The sequence below is a fragment of the Lissotriton vulgaris genome, chromosome 8 (genome assembly GCF_964263255.1).
Source record: "Lissotriton vulgaris chromosome 8, aLisVul1.2, whole genome shotgun sequence".
Taxonomy (NCBI): Eukaryota; Metazoa; Chordata; class Amphibia; order Caudata; family Salamandridae; genus Lissotriton; species Lissotriton vulgaris.
The window spans coordinates 13,780,209-13,795,182 of NC_141696.1; positions in this window are offsets into that span (position 1 = coordinate 13,780,209).

A 14,974-nucleotide genomic window follows, 5' to 3' on the forward strand; every position below is an offset into this window, starting at 1 on the left:
GGTCATGCAAGTTTAGGCACGACTGTGGGGGGTGTGGGCAATCCTCGCATCCTGAGACCATGTGCAGAGCCAAAACGGGTGATAACGGAGGTAGGGGAAGCGCCAAACAGGTCTGAAATAGTCCGAGGGGCGCCTTTACCTACCCCGGTTGATACCATGGCAATGATTCCTTGGCTCAATGAATACCCGGATCATGTCTCCGCTGGGGTGTTGCGAGATGGGTTTTCGTATGGTTTCCGCATCCCAGTGGGGAATTTTCAGGGTAAGGCACATTGTAGGAACCAACTGTCGGTCCTGCAAAATACGGCGGTGGTACAGGCGAAGATTGTGAAGGAGGTGACCCGGGGTCGGGTTGCCGGACCATTCGACATGCCACCAGTTGCTAATTTTGTTTGCTCCCCCTTGGGAGTGGTCCCTAAGAAGGACCCGGGTGAGTTTCGATTAATACATAACTTGTCAGCCCTGAGAGGTCTTTCGGTGAATGATGCGATAGACCCGGAGGTGTGTTCGGTGCGGTACGCATCTTTCGATGAGGCCGTCGCCATGTTGAATCGCCTGGGGCCCGGAGCGCTGATGGCCAAATCAGACATCGAGTCGGCGTTCCGGTTGCTCCCGGTACACCCAGACGATCAGCGTCTCCTTGGTTTTATGTTTCAGGGTCGCTATTACATGGATAAATGTATGCCAATGGGATGCTCCATATCTTGTGCTTATTTTGAGAAATTCAGTTGTTTTCTGCAATGGGTATTCACAAGAATGACGGGGTTTCAACATGTTATGCATTATCTTGACGATTTTCTGTTCCTGGGGGCAGCCGGGGATCCAGAATGTGCACAAGCTTTAAAAGAATTTTGTGGTCTGATGAATCAGTTTGGTGTGCCATTGGCACCAGGTAAGACGGTGGGGCCATCAACTTCGCTCGAGTTTCTCGGAATAGAGCTCGATTCACTGGAAGGTTGCTTCCGGTTGCCCAAAGAAAAGGTGGTGAAATTCAGGGCCTCCCTTGAAGCATGTATTCGGGAAACCAAGGTGAACTTGCATCAATTGCAGCAAACTGTGGGTCAGTTGAATTTTGCCCTTAGAGTAATGCCAATGGCCCGCCCTTTCTCCCGCTCGATTGCACAAGCCATGGTCGGTCTTAAAGAAGGGCACCACCGCACGAGGCTCTCGGCCGAGATTCGCCAGGACATGCGCATTTGGTTGGCATTTCTGGCGGATTTCAATGGTCGGGTTGTCTGGAGCAAGCCGGCGGTGTCCTCCGAGGAGTTGGGGCTGTGGACAGATTCGGCGGGGAGTATAGGCTTTGGCGCCATATTCGGTACTCACTGGTCGGCTCAAAAGTGGCCGTCATGGTGGCACGAGTGTGGGCTGACAAGTAACATTGCTTTTCTCGAACTGTTCCCTATTCTGGTGGCCCTACAAACATGGCCTGAGGGGTTCGGGATCACTCTGTGGTGTTCTGGTCGGATAACATGACCGTGGTTGAGTGTATCAATAGTCAGGCAGCACGATGCAAATGGATTCTGAGATTGCTCAAGGAAATTGTTTTACTATGTATGCAATTGAACGTGCTCTTTAGGGCGAGACATGTGCCAGGAGTACTGAATCAGGCTGCTGATGTGCTTTCTCGTTTCCGTATGCAGGCCTTCTGGGGTTTTCTGCCCACAGCGGACCCGGTGCCGGCACCATTCCCCGAAGCTCTCTGGTCTCTCGGTGCCCCGAACTACAAAACCTCGTGGGAGAGAGTTTAGCACCCAGGACAAGGAAGGCATATGAAGGGGCGTTCCGTTCCTATTGGTCCTTTTTGGGTTCTGCTAGGGGGGAGCTTTGGGGCCAGGAAGAGTCTGTCGTAAAGTTTTTGCTGTCGTTACATCAGGCAGGCAAATCAGTAGCCACGGCCCAGAGGCATCGGGCCGCCATTTCCTTTATGGCGCGGGCTCATGGGATCCAGGACCCTACTGCATCTTTCGTAGTACAGAAAGCGCTGCGTGGGTGGCAACGCCTTGAGGGTCGCAGGGTAGATGAGAGGCACCCGATAGGTCTGGAAAGGTTGGCCCTGTTATTTTCCGTTGTCCCTGCGACTTGTTCATCCCAGTCTGAAACAGTGTTATTCCGGGCCGCTTTTGCATTAGCATTCCATGGGGCTATGCGGGTAAGCGAACTGGTGGCAAGGAACAAGCAGGATACGGGGGGGACTGTGCCGAGAGCACGTTCAAGTTAAGGGGGACACAATGATTGTCTCGTTTCCCAGGTCCAAAACCGATCAGGGTGCGATCGGGGACAGCGTAGTAGTCCATCGGAGTCCCGGATCTCCCATGTGCCCCGTCGTATGCGTTGAGGAATATTTGGCGCAGAGGGCGGCATCGTGGGGGGGGACTCTGTTGAGACACACTGATGCCACCCCACTGACGAGGTTTCAGTTCCAGCGGGTGCTTGCAATGGCAATTTCGGCCGCGGGCTTGAACCCGGGCGATTTTGGGACCCATTCCTTCCGGATAGGGGCTGCTACGGAGGCTACAGCCAGGGGTCTGAGTGTGGAAAAAGTGAAACAATTGGGGCGTTGGTCCTCGAATTGTTACAAAAGGTATGTGCGGTTGCACATGTTGTGAAGCTGTAATCATGTACTCACGCTTCTTGTTTTTGTTTGGTTTACAGTTTCGCAAGCTTACGAGGCGGGGCGGACTGTGCAGTCGACCCGACACCTGGGAACCAGCGGTTAAAGATCACCGGCTGCGGAAAAAGTGGTGTGGGTCGTGGGCCACTCATACGTGAGGCGTGCCGCGGACGTATTCAAAGCAGGTGACATGATTCACATGGCTGGGGAATACGGGTACAGGGTGACCTTCTACAGAAGGGGCGGGCTCTGTATTGACCTGTTTCAACCTTTTGTCGAGGGTTTGTTAGGGCGGACAAGGTCACCGCCATCTATAATCATAGTGCATCTTGGGGGCAATGATTTGGTGACCACTGGTAGACGACTACTTCTCGAGGCGATACTATCCACAGTAAGTTGGTTGGCGAGAAGGGTTCCAGGGTGCACAATTGCATGGTCCCATATGATTCCACAAAAAGTGTGGCGGGGGGCGAATTCTGTGTCTGCTATAAATCATTCGGTGAAGGAGGTAAATAACAAGTTGGCTAGACTGTTTCGTACAAGTGCATTGCATTCGATTCCTCATGGTTGTATCAGGGGGGACAGTATGTATCTGGAGGATGGGGTCCATTTGTCCTGGGTGGGGAATTCTTTACTCATAGGAGACCTCGTAGCCTGGCTAAAGAGTTTACAGCATGACCTTTAGGTAGGAGTTTTGTGGGGGGTCCGGATAGCCGGTCAACTATCCGGCCTGTGGCGGTAAGGTCATGATCGGTGAGCAGTAATTGGAAGATCCCTATGGGGGGGGCGTCACCCATTACGGATGGGAGCGCCCGGGGGGAGGTGGCCATTGGCCCCTCAACGGGGAGGCGGTCCCTTCTAAGGATGGGACGCCGAAAGGAAAGGGAAGGCGGTCAAGGCCCCTCCCTGGATAGGAGGGGCTACGGGCCCCTCCTGGGAATTTCCCGGGGCCAGGACATCTGCGACGGCAGATGTGGTAAGTTGTGTGGGGTGGGGAGGGGGGTCCACGCTACCTTCTAGACACCTCACACGAGTCCTCGGACGACCATAAAATGGCGTCGAGTTAATTGGGGCCCCCGTCAAGACAAGGGAAATTGGTATGTGCACATGAGGTACAGTCCTCTGTGTGGCCGCCCCTCACAAGTGAGGGGGTAGTTCTGGTTTAGGGATCTGACACCGGTTACGACCTTGCCGTTGGCCCTTAACGTTAGGATGTACAATTTCAATTTAAGAATGTATTTGTAGGATGTTAGTATCCGCTAGGAGAACCTTTGTATTAGAAATATGTTAAGGTCAGCCAAAACATTGTAATATGGAAATGAAATTGTACATGATATGAAACTGTTATTTTAATGTTTTAATTTTGTTTCATATTTTAATAAATACGGCCGGGAGGGTAACTCCCTCCCGCCTTCCAAAAGTTCAGAAATGTTTTCGTATTCCCATTCTTGGGGATTGTGTTGAGAGGGGGTGGCGGGTATCTCAGCCATAGGAACCATGCAAACAACCAAGCACCAACAACAACCAAGGACTCTGGGAGCTACCCACAAATACTTAACTGAAAGAGCAATGGCGTCACCAGGAAGGCCCGTCTATCGTCTCGCTGTACAAAGGACTACGCCAGGCGCCAAAACAGGTCGACAGTCAGGGCATCAGTCCGTCACAGCCGTTAGGAGGTGGGGATCTTCGCGGGAAAAGTCTTCGGGCCACTTGTTTCGACAACAGGATCGAAGAAGCGGGGTGCACCTTCCCTCGGAGATTTCACACGAAGTTCCTCACAATCGTTGGGCTTTGGACCGGTACCGCTGATGTCGCCCCACGTTGGGCGCCAACTGAAGGACTGGGTTATTCTAAGACCCAGCGGTGCCAGGGGACAACACCTGAAACCTTCGTGGGTTACCTGTTCCGGTGTACAAATTACAGAGACACAGGACACTTCCTTCGGCGTCAAAGATCGAGGTTTATTTACTGCAGGGAACACAGAAGTCACAAGAAGTACAACGCATGTAGGTTCTGGGAGACTGCTTCAAATTGAAACAGTGGATCGCTCCTTTTATACATATTTCCGTCATAGCACAACATGGCGAACAAAAGGCTACAACTCAGTTCCCACAGTAAACTTCAAAAGGGTCGCTTTCATGTCTTCAGGAGCCCGGAACATAATTACAGTAGCATCGCCGGTTCCCAACTGTAAAAGTACATTATTCCACCATTAAGTACATTCCATTCTGGCTGTAAACGAGTTAAGAAAGAGACAGAAACAGGTGGAAGGAAGACAGAGATAAACAGCAGATTGGCGTAAGGGGCAATATCGGAAACACAATTGCAGGATCAAAGGAGTCGTGCCTAATGCATGCACGGCTGAAACAATAGACCGATACGGCAAGATGAGCCTCGAGCGGAGCCATCTGCCTTTGCAGTGTCATCCCCCTCGTCATAAAGACACCCTCAAAGGAACACGTGTCTTCCTCAAGAGTTTGGGAGTCCCAGGTTCACGAAGCGGACAGTGTCCGTTCGCTGGCTACTTGAGGGCAAGAGACAAAATGGATGCTGTATCTAAAATGGAACCCGTGGGTTCAGAAGAAGAAACCCACGAATAAGACGAACGGTTCAGGTCAGCATAGCGAAAATGCGTACACCCACTAAACTCGTCATTTACGGTTCATAGATACCAAACTCGTCCATATTCGAACGAGTCAAAAACACCACCATTATTATCACGGAACCTCACTGCCTCATAGTTGTTACACGTTTAACCACTTCCATGTAGCCCAGTCTGGGTGTCTTATTTTTACAAAATAAGTGTTATTTGAGCTAATTGCTCTTTGTACTAACGGCCCCCGCCTCATGGTGGACCTTTCCCGTGTGCCTGCGCAATTTTTCTGTGAAACTAGATGTACAAAAAAGTGGCACCTCGTGATGCATCAAGTAGTTACTGACGCTCACATGTGGTTTATCTTGTTTTCTTGTTTCCTAGGCATCAACCAGGAGCAGCTTTTGTGTAGCAGCTGAATTTACATAGAGGGTATACAGGCTTCCTTACCCGCCCTGGCTAAGATAAGAGGGTTCTCATTTTAACTTGTATGTATTATGTTCACGTGCACTTCACTGTTTTTTGTTTGGTCCTGAAGAAGCGCCAATGACCTAAGGGCGACAGAGGAGCGAAACATGTCGACCGCAACTATAGACATCCAGGCATAGTGGGCCTTTTGGGATCAGTCATTTTTAAGCAGTATTCTTAACTGCCAAGGGTTTATCAAGTAAAACTTAACGCTGCTTTCATACCTTTGGAAATGTATCACACTATCACGTTTGCACGTACATGAATTACCCTCCTTTACCCTTCCCCACACACCCGCATGCAACGTCCGGCATTTCCTCAAAAAGATCTCCGATAAAGTGACCCTTCGAGGGACCTGTAGGGAATTGCAGCGCCGGCCCTACGAGGAGCAAAATGCCCGATGATGAAACATGACATCCTTCGGGGTGTGTGAGGGCAGCAGAGGATGTTGAATGCCTTTCCCTCTCATATTAGGGTACGTTATACCTAGGATTACATTTCCCTTACCCTTCCCTGTTTTTAATGCATGGGTGACTGTTTGCATCCTGATACACCAGTGACTTTTTCACCCTTGTATAGGAACTTTGTCCTCTTTTTTGTTATCAGATTTGTATTAGGAGCATAGACACAGGACCTTTATTAGCTCCTTGGTCACCCCTCTTTTTTTTTTTATTGAATATGTAATATAGCCTGGAGACGCTATGGTGTGCTCGGAGACGCCTGTGTATTGCTGTTCTAGAGGGTGGCTGAGATGCCATACATCAGCCAGTCCCAGCGCAGAGACAAAGGTGGCCATTGTGGGGTTCTGACAGGTAGACTGGGTCTGAGAGTGTCTGTCCATGTCTTCGGACATAGTGGCTTTGATAGCCCAACCCATGACTAGTACCCTGTCAGTTAGTTGAAGCAAAAGGTCACCCAAACCTGGTAGCGTGAGGTGCTGGTGGTGAGGTGGAACATACATCAAACATAGGTTGATGGGGATCCCCCACATGCACGACTTGGCTACGAAATTTCCTTGGGGGTTAGTCCAGGTCCTGTGTAGGATAAATGGGACTATGTTTTTGAGTAGGTTCCCTACCCCTATGGAGTCAGTGGTGTACCCTGCATGCACAATCATTGTATAACCACATCTCATCATGACTTTGCAGGAGTTTCCCGAAAGATGGGTCTCCTGTAGTAGTACAATATTGGAGCTGTGTCATTTGTTGTATTGGAGTACCATCCCCGGTTGATTTTATCACCAAGGTCATTTACATTTCATGAGGATTTTAAGTCGGCTGCTTGGCCTGTGTCATGGCTCTATCAAATATGATAGAATATGGCATGTGTCGCTCAGAATGGTGTGTACGCCCGAAGAGTCATAGCTATCCAGTCTAGTGTCACTGCTCTGTAACTCAAAATGTAACACCCCATGGCTAAGAACAACCCCCCCCAGCTACACTGCATGGCAGGTTCCAAACTACCAACCTATCCCCAACTAGCAAGGCGCCTGTTGCCCCTAAGAACATTGTAGCAAACTTAAAACTGGTGTAAAACTTGCCAGATAGGCCCCAACACCTAGTCCCTTCCAGTATGGATCAAGTATATTTTTTGCCGCCCCCCCCCCCTGTGAGCGTATCAGTGCGTAATACCTTGCAGTTCTAGGCCGTAGCATCAGTCTTGTCGTGGAGGCAGAACTCCAAGGCAGGCATATATTTAATCAGGATTTAGTCACTTGCAAGGGTTGACCTGTTTGCTTATGCAGTTTGTGTGTGCTGCCCCCACCACTCTGGGTTGACTTATCTTGCCCCACTGTCCGGTTGTCTCCATGTTGGACAGGGGGCTGCTCTTCAGCTGCCAACAGATGCCGAGGTAGCCCTCCAGCCACTCCCAGGCTGCCTCTGGAGACTCAAAGTCCCATGTTTTCCCGTTAGCAAGTACACACAGATTGGCCTAGAAAATCATCATTTATTTAATGTCCTTCTTCCGAAGTTCCTTTATGAACTCCATGAAGCTGTGTTATAGGCTAGCTGTGGCGTTTTCAAATTTCAATTCTGATTTGTGCCGTCTGAAGTATAGCATCTCTATCTCTGTGATTAAATATTCTTGCCATAATAGTAGGGGAGGTGCACCAGGTCTGGGAGCAGTCATGGACCGCTATGGCCCCAGTCAGTGGAGAGATATTTAGAGAGACCTTTGAGCTGCAGAACATTCATGATGACGTTTTTGATAAAGAGGTCTGCACCTGGTCCTTCTTCACTCTCAGGCACTTCCACCAGACAAAAGTTGTTTCGTCTGGACCTTACCTCCATGTCTTCAAGTTGTGCTTGTATATAAGCATTGGCCTAGACAGAGCAGCAATGTTCCTCAGCCCTCTTTACATACAGCGGTGGTGGGGGGCACAGGAAGTACCAAATCACAATGTGGACCTCGGCGGGCCCCCTCTGCCTGAACAGGTTAGGTGCGGGCCGGCTGCTTCTCCTATCCGCAACACCATACATGGTGAAGTACCGCAGCTGCCGGGTCCCACTCAGGTGACTGCCACAGGCCAGCTCCACACCACTTGGCCGCATACCAGGAATGAAATGTATTTTGATGTTGAGAACTTTATTACCTATTGCAGAGAGTGCATGTGCGCGGAAACGCCTCTTTGCACTTGTAACATTCTATTATCCCCAGTGGAGTTTCTGGAGAAACCACAGGAGAAATTAGGAATATACTTTATTGGTCCTATAAGTAGTTTACAGGAGACTAAGGGGCGCACTTTGGTTGTGCTAGAATACTATTCTAAATGGGTTGAATGTAACTTTTTGAGACAACCCAAAATCAAAGCTGTGATAGACTGTTTGAAAACTTTGTTTCATAGAGAAGGTATTCCTAAATTTCTTGTATCAGATAGTGGAGTAGAGTTTAAATCAGCTTATATGAAGAGTTTTTTTAATTGTTATGTTATGTTATTGGTATTTGTTAGGCGCCTATATCACCCGTAGGTCTCAGAGTGCCAGCGGGTGTGGGGGGATGAATCGAGGACTCACTCCTGCCGGAAAAGCCAGGTTTTTAGGAGTTTACGGAAGCTTCTGTGCATGCATTCATCGAGTGGCTGAATAGGAATGGAGTTCCATGTTTCTGGACCAAGTTTGGAGAATGCTCTGTTCCCTGTTCTGATAGTACGAGCTTTAGTTACAGCTAAAAGTAGTTTGTTGGAAAAACTGAGGGATCAGACTGGTGTGTATCTTCTTAGCTTGTTTGAGAGGTACACAGGTCCATTACCGTTGAGAGTTTTATGAATTAAGCAACAGGTTTTATAGATGATACTTTTTTTCACGGGCAGCCAGTGAAGGGCCTTCAGAGAGGGAGCTGAGTGAGAGCGAGAAGGAAGATTGAGAACCAATCTTGCTGCCGTGTTCTGCAGCATCTGGAGTTTAGCCAGGTGTTCCTCGTTGCAGCCTGCGAGTAATGCATTGCTGTAATCTAGACGGCTATTGATGAGGCCCTGGACAAGGGGCATCCGAGAGGAGAGCGTAATCCACTTAATGATTTTTTTAGGGTTCTCAGGATGCCGAAGCTGATGCGCACAGTGGTGTTAATATGCTCGGCCATGAAGAGCTTGTCGTCGAGAATAAAGCCTACGTTGCGTTCTGACTTTTTGGGAATTGGACATGGTCCTAGGACCGAAGGCCACAATACATCGGTCCAAAATTTGTGTGCATTACCAAAGAGCAGGATCTCCGTTTTACTGGCATTCAGTAACAGGTGGTTGTTAGCCATCCAATTTCTGACTGAGGCCATACAGTTGGAAAATCTGACTTTGGTATTGATTTCTAGGAGGGCGGTATCCGTGCTGTGGCATGCCCGGAAGCCAGACTGGGATGGATCAAGTAGTTTAGTTTGTTTCAAGTAGTGATAGAGCTGTTGATTGAGCAGAGATTCCATTGTTTTTCCAAACAGAGGTAGAAGGAAAATGGGGCGAAAATTGGAGAGTTGGGTTGGATCTGCAGTGGTTTTATTTAAAATTGGACGGATTGTGGCTTCTTTCCAGTATTTGGGAAGTGTGGCTTGTGAGAGGGAGAGGTTGAAGATGTTAGTTAGGTGTGGAATCAGGCCTGGAGTGATTTTTGAGATGATTTGGGCCAATGCTGGATCATCTGGGGATCCAGATTTTATTTTATTCAAGGCTAGGCCCACCTCTTCCTCACTTATTGTGCGAAATTGCATAAGAGAAGGGGAGGGTAACGTGGGGGTTGAATTGTTATCCATGGGAGGGCTAGAGATGAGAGGAAATTGATTATAGATGTTGTCTATTTTTTCTTTAAAATAGGATGAAAGTTCATCAACCCACTCTTGGGAAGCTTTGAGGGGAGTTTGGCATGCTGAGGGGTTGGTGAATTCCTTGATAATTTTGTTGAGTTCCTTGTGTGAGTTGGAGGCTTGATCTGTTCTGCTAGCAAGGTATGTTTTGTTTGCCAAGGCAATGTGGACCATATAGATTTTATGCAGCTTTTTGTATTGTTGTTTATCATGTTCGTTTTACAACTTTCGCCATTTACGTTCTGCCTTCCGTGTTGTGCTTTTGTCGATTTTAAAATCAGGAGCAAACCAAGGTGAGAGTTTGGCTGGACACTTGGTGGGCTTGGCGGGGGCGATGATGTCCAAAGTATTGCTTATTGATGTATACAACTCTATAGTAAACTTGTCAATGGTACACAGACAAAATATCGATATACAAAAATATCGAAGTTTAAATATCGATGGGACAAAATATCGAAGGTAAGTAATATCGACAGTCTTAATATCGATATCAGTATGATATCAGTAATATCGAAGTTGTAAATATCGATGTCAATAATATCGAAATTAATAACTTCAATGTTACTAATATCAATTTTTAAATAAATTTAGTGTATATTATATTGTATTTATTATGTTTTATTATTTTTTTTAATGTAATTTAATTAAATATTGTCTTTTACTACTGTAGCGGGTTGTGGGTTTATAGGGGAATAGGGTGGGAAGTAATTTATTTATGTTAAATTAATTATTAATTAGTAGGAATTATTAATTAATTAATTGAGAAATACTTATTAATTATTTTTAATTAATTGATGAATTGATAAATATATTCTGTAGCGGGTTATGGGTTTATAGGGGAATAGGGTGGGAAGTAATTTAATAATAATTAATTAATTGATATATGTTTGTACATATTTTAATTAATAATTAATTGGTAATTAATTTCTATTAATTAGTTAATTATTTAATATAATTTTGTACATATTTATAATTATTAATTAGTTGGTAATTAAATAATATTAATTATTTAATTACATTAATTATAGTAATTTTTTAATATATAATTTATTGTTATTCTTAATTAATTAATAGGGAAAAATAATATTAATTATTAAATTAAATTAATTACAGCAATTGTGCTAATATATTTACTTTATTGTTATTGTTAATTAATAATTAATTGGTAATTAAATAATATTAATTAATTTTGGGTAAAGGAGTATTTTTAGGGTTCAGGGTCAGTTTTCAGTTTTTGGGTAAAGGGGTATTTTTAGGGTTCAGGGTCAGTTTTCAGTTTTTGGGTAAAGGGGTATTTTTAGGGTTCTGGGTCAGTTTTCAGTTTTTGGGTAAAGGGGTATTTTTAGGGTTCTGGGTCAGTTTTCAGTTCATGGGTAAAGGGGCATTTTTAGGGTTCAGGGTCAGTTTTCAGTTTTTGGGTAAAGGGGTATTTTTAGGGTTCAGGGCCAGTTTTGGGTTTTTGGGTAAAGGGGTATTTTTAGGGTTCAGGGTCAGTTTTCAGTTTTTGGGTAAAGGGGTATTTTTAGGGATAAGGGTCAGTTTTCAGTTTTTGGGTAAAGGGGTATTTTTAGGTTTCAGGGTCAGTTTTGGGTTTTTGGGGTACAGGGATATTTTTAGGGTTCAGGGTCAGTTTTGGGTTTTTGGGGTACAGGCGTACAGGGTAAAAACAAAAAAATATTACATTAAATCAAATAAATTACATGAAAAAAATTAAAATTACATTAAATTATTAAGTGTTTTATTTATTTTAATTGTATATGTATTTGTTTTAATTTTGTTTTATTATTTTTATTTAATATTTGTAAAATTATATGTCTTTTAAAATTATTTTTACATTATTATTAATACATTTAAAAAAACGATATTTTTGATTCCGATATTTTTGTACTACGATATTATTTTTTCGATATTTTTGTACTTACCTTAATGAAGATAGGATTCCGATATTTTTGCTGTCGATATTTTTGCTCCGATATTTTTGCATTTCGATATTTTGTCTGTCGATATTATGTCAGACATTCCTTGTCAATATGGGTAGTGTCTGTTGCAAAAGGGATAGAGAAGAAGGTAGAAAAGGGCTCTATTTGAATGTTTCTCCATGGACGGCATAGTTTAGGTACACATGATGGAGGAGAGTAACTCTGTGTACCTTGAATCTGAAATTTTATTACGTGGTGATCTGAGCACAATACTGGGAAGTGCTGGATCGAGGAAGATGAAAGATGCATTAGAAAACAATAAGTCGAGGAGATGGCCAGCAGAGTGTGTGGGGCCATTGAAGGCAATGTTTCCACCACCCAAACTGCCTTCACCGGCACATCCATCACCTACACCCACCCCTCTATATCAGCCGGATCACCGGTGTTATCATCAGCTGTATCAGGATCAACAGATAACTATGCTGCTTATGATGAGTTCTCATTTCTGATCAACACTGCACTTCTCTTACTCCACCATTTGCCATTCTCCACCAAAAGCTCACGCCTGGAAATGCATTGAGAAATCGCAAATCGCCGTGAGCACGGACCCTCGGACGAGCGGCCAGACTCACGTTTGAATTTACCGATCATCAGCATTATTCCCTGATGAAGGGCGTATAGTAGAGCCCGAAATGCATTGGATATTTTGAACTTTAATGATGTCTGAGCAATCATGATGTCACTCATGCTTTTCAATGAGTGAAAATATGAACTAAACCTATACGTTGTGAATCAACATTTAATGAACTTTTGATCAATAAAAAGAAAAAAAACTTGAAACACTAAACATTGTGGAATCCTCTATCCATTAGAGGAAATTAAGGTGTTCCCAAGGGGATGGTTCCAGTGTTCCACTGGAATCACATTCCATGTACTTATCACCGGCGTTTTTAGGGGTATCTACGCTACCCTAGGTGAACCCAATCGCACTGAATTTACGCTCACAAGCTGTGCATCCCATCCTAATATCAATTACTGAATGCAAAGGTCTCACATGCTCTACCTCTGCTACTGTATGCAAAGGACTCAGATGCTCTACCTCTGGGTAATTTATGCACTGGTCTCAGATGATCTATCTCTGGCACTGAATGCACTGGTCTCAGATGCTCTACCTCTGGTACTGTATGCAAAGGTCTCAGATGCTCTACCTCTGGGTAATCTATGCACTGGTCTCAGATGATCTATCTCTGGCACTGAATGCACAGGTCTCAGATGCTCTACCTCTGGGTAATGTATGCACTGGTCTCAGATGCTCTACCTCTGGTACTGTATGCAAAGGTCTCAGATGCTCTACCTCTGGGTAATGTATGCACTGGTCTCAGATGCTTTGTCTCTGGTACTGAATGCACAGGTCTCACATGCTCTAGCTCTGGTTCTGTATGCAAAGGTCTCAGATGCTCTACGTCTGGGTAATTTATGCATTGGTCTCAGATGATCTATCTCTGGCACTGAATGCACAGGTCTCAGATGCTCTACCTCTGGGTAATGTATGCACTGGTCTCAGATGCTCTGTCTCTGGTACTGAATGCACAGGTCTCACATGCTCTACCTCTGGTACTATATGCAAAGGTCTCAGATGCTCTACCTCTGGGTAATTTATGCACTGGTCTCAGATGCTCTACCTCTGGTACTGTATGCAAAAGTCTCAGATGCTCTACCTCTGGGTAATTTATGCACTGGTCTCAGATGCTCTACCTCTGGTACTGTATGCAAAGGTCTCAGATGCTCTACCTCTGGGTAATTTATGCACTGGTCTCAGATGCTCTATCTCTGGTACTGAATGCAGCGGTCTCAGATGCTCTATCTCTGGTACTGTATGCAAAGGTCTCACATGCTCTACCTCTGGTACTGTATGCTAAGGTCTCAGATGTTCTATCTCTGGTACTGAATGCACAGGTTTCAGATGCTCTACCTCTGGTACTGTATGCACAGGTCTCAGATGCTCTATCTCTGGTACTGTATGCAAAGGTCTCAGATGCTCTACCTCTGGGTAATTTATGCACTGGTCTCAGATGCTCTATCTCTGGTACTGAATGCAGCGGTCTCAGATGGTCTGCCACTGAGTCCTTTACGCATCTGTCGCAAATGGTCTGCTTCTGGTACTGGTAATGTATACCCTAAAAGTACTATATTCAAACGTCTCAGATGCACAACCGCTTTGTGTTGTGCACACTGAGCTTAGATTCACTACCTCTTGGTACTTTATAGATACTTGAGAGCTTGCGTCACTGTTGCTTTTTTGTTTTTTGATGCACTCGTGGAGCTTTCTTTGATCCATATTTTCAAGGTGAAGCATCTACACAGATGCATCCCTTTTCAGCGGCCTGTATTGGTTTTTACTTTTGTCGGAACCGGCTGCATCACATTAGAATTCATATATGCAGGGTAGGCTTTCCCATGTCAAATTGTATCACTTTTTGGGAAAAGTAACTCATCATCATGAAACGGGTGATGCACGTGCAATGCGTCAAAATCCCTGCGCCTCTAACTCTCTGGCTTAGGAATGATACATTGGCGATGACACATAAACCTGACAGGCTGAGGTCACTCTCAACAATGTACTCTCGAAGGAAACCACGCCCTCTCAACAGGTAAGTGCATACATAAGGAAAGTAACACCGTAATGTCACATTACACAACATTAATGACGTGTATCCACACAGAGTAGTCTTACACAATATGTCACACATACATAGGTATAGCGGTAAATCTAAGTTCACTATGCCCACTTTTATGTGAAACAAAGTTGAGTTTTCACATTTTCGTACTATATTACATCGGTCCCCATACAGCAGGCTACTTGTGTCAGTCAATACCATCGCCTCTGTTTTTTGGCGCCTTGCTGTAGTTGCCTCAGTCTTATGTCCAGCTACAACAAAGCGCCACTTTTAGGCCAGATGCCTTGCGGGATCCTTGCGACATTGTAAATACTGCGCATCTATGGTGTCGTAATGAATTTAGCTGCATGCACAAGTTATTTTGATGAGTCATTTCTTGTAAATAAAGCTCTATACACACAAGTGTCATATGCAT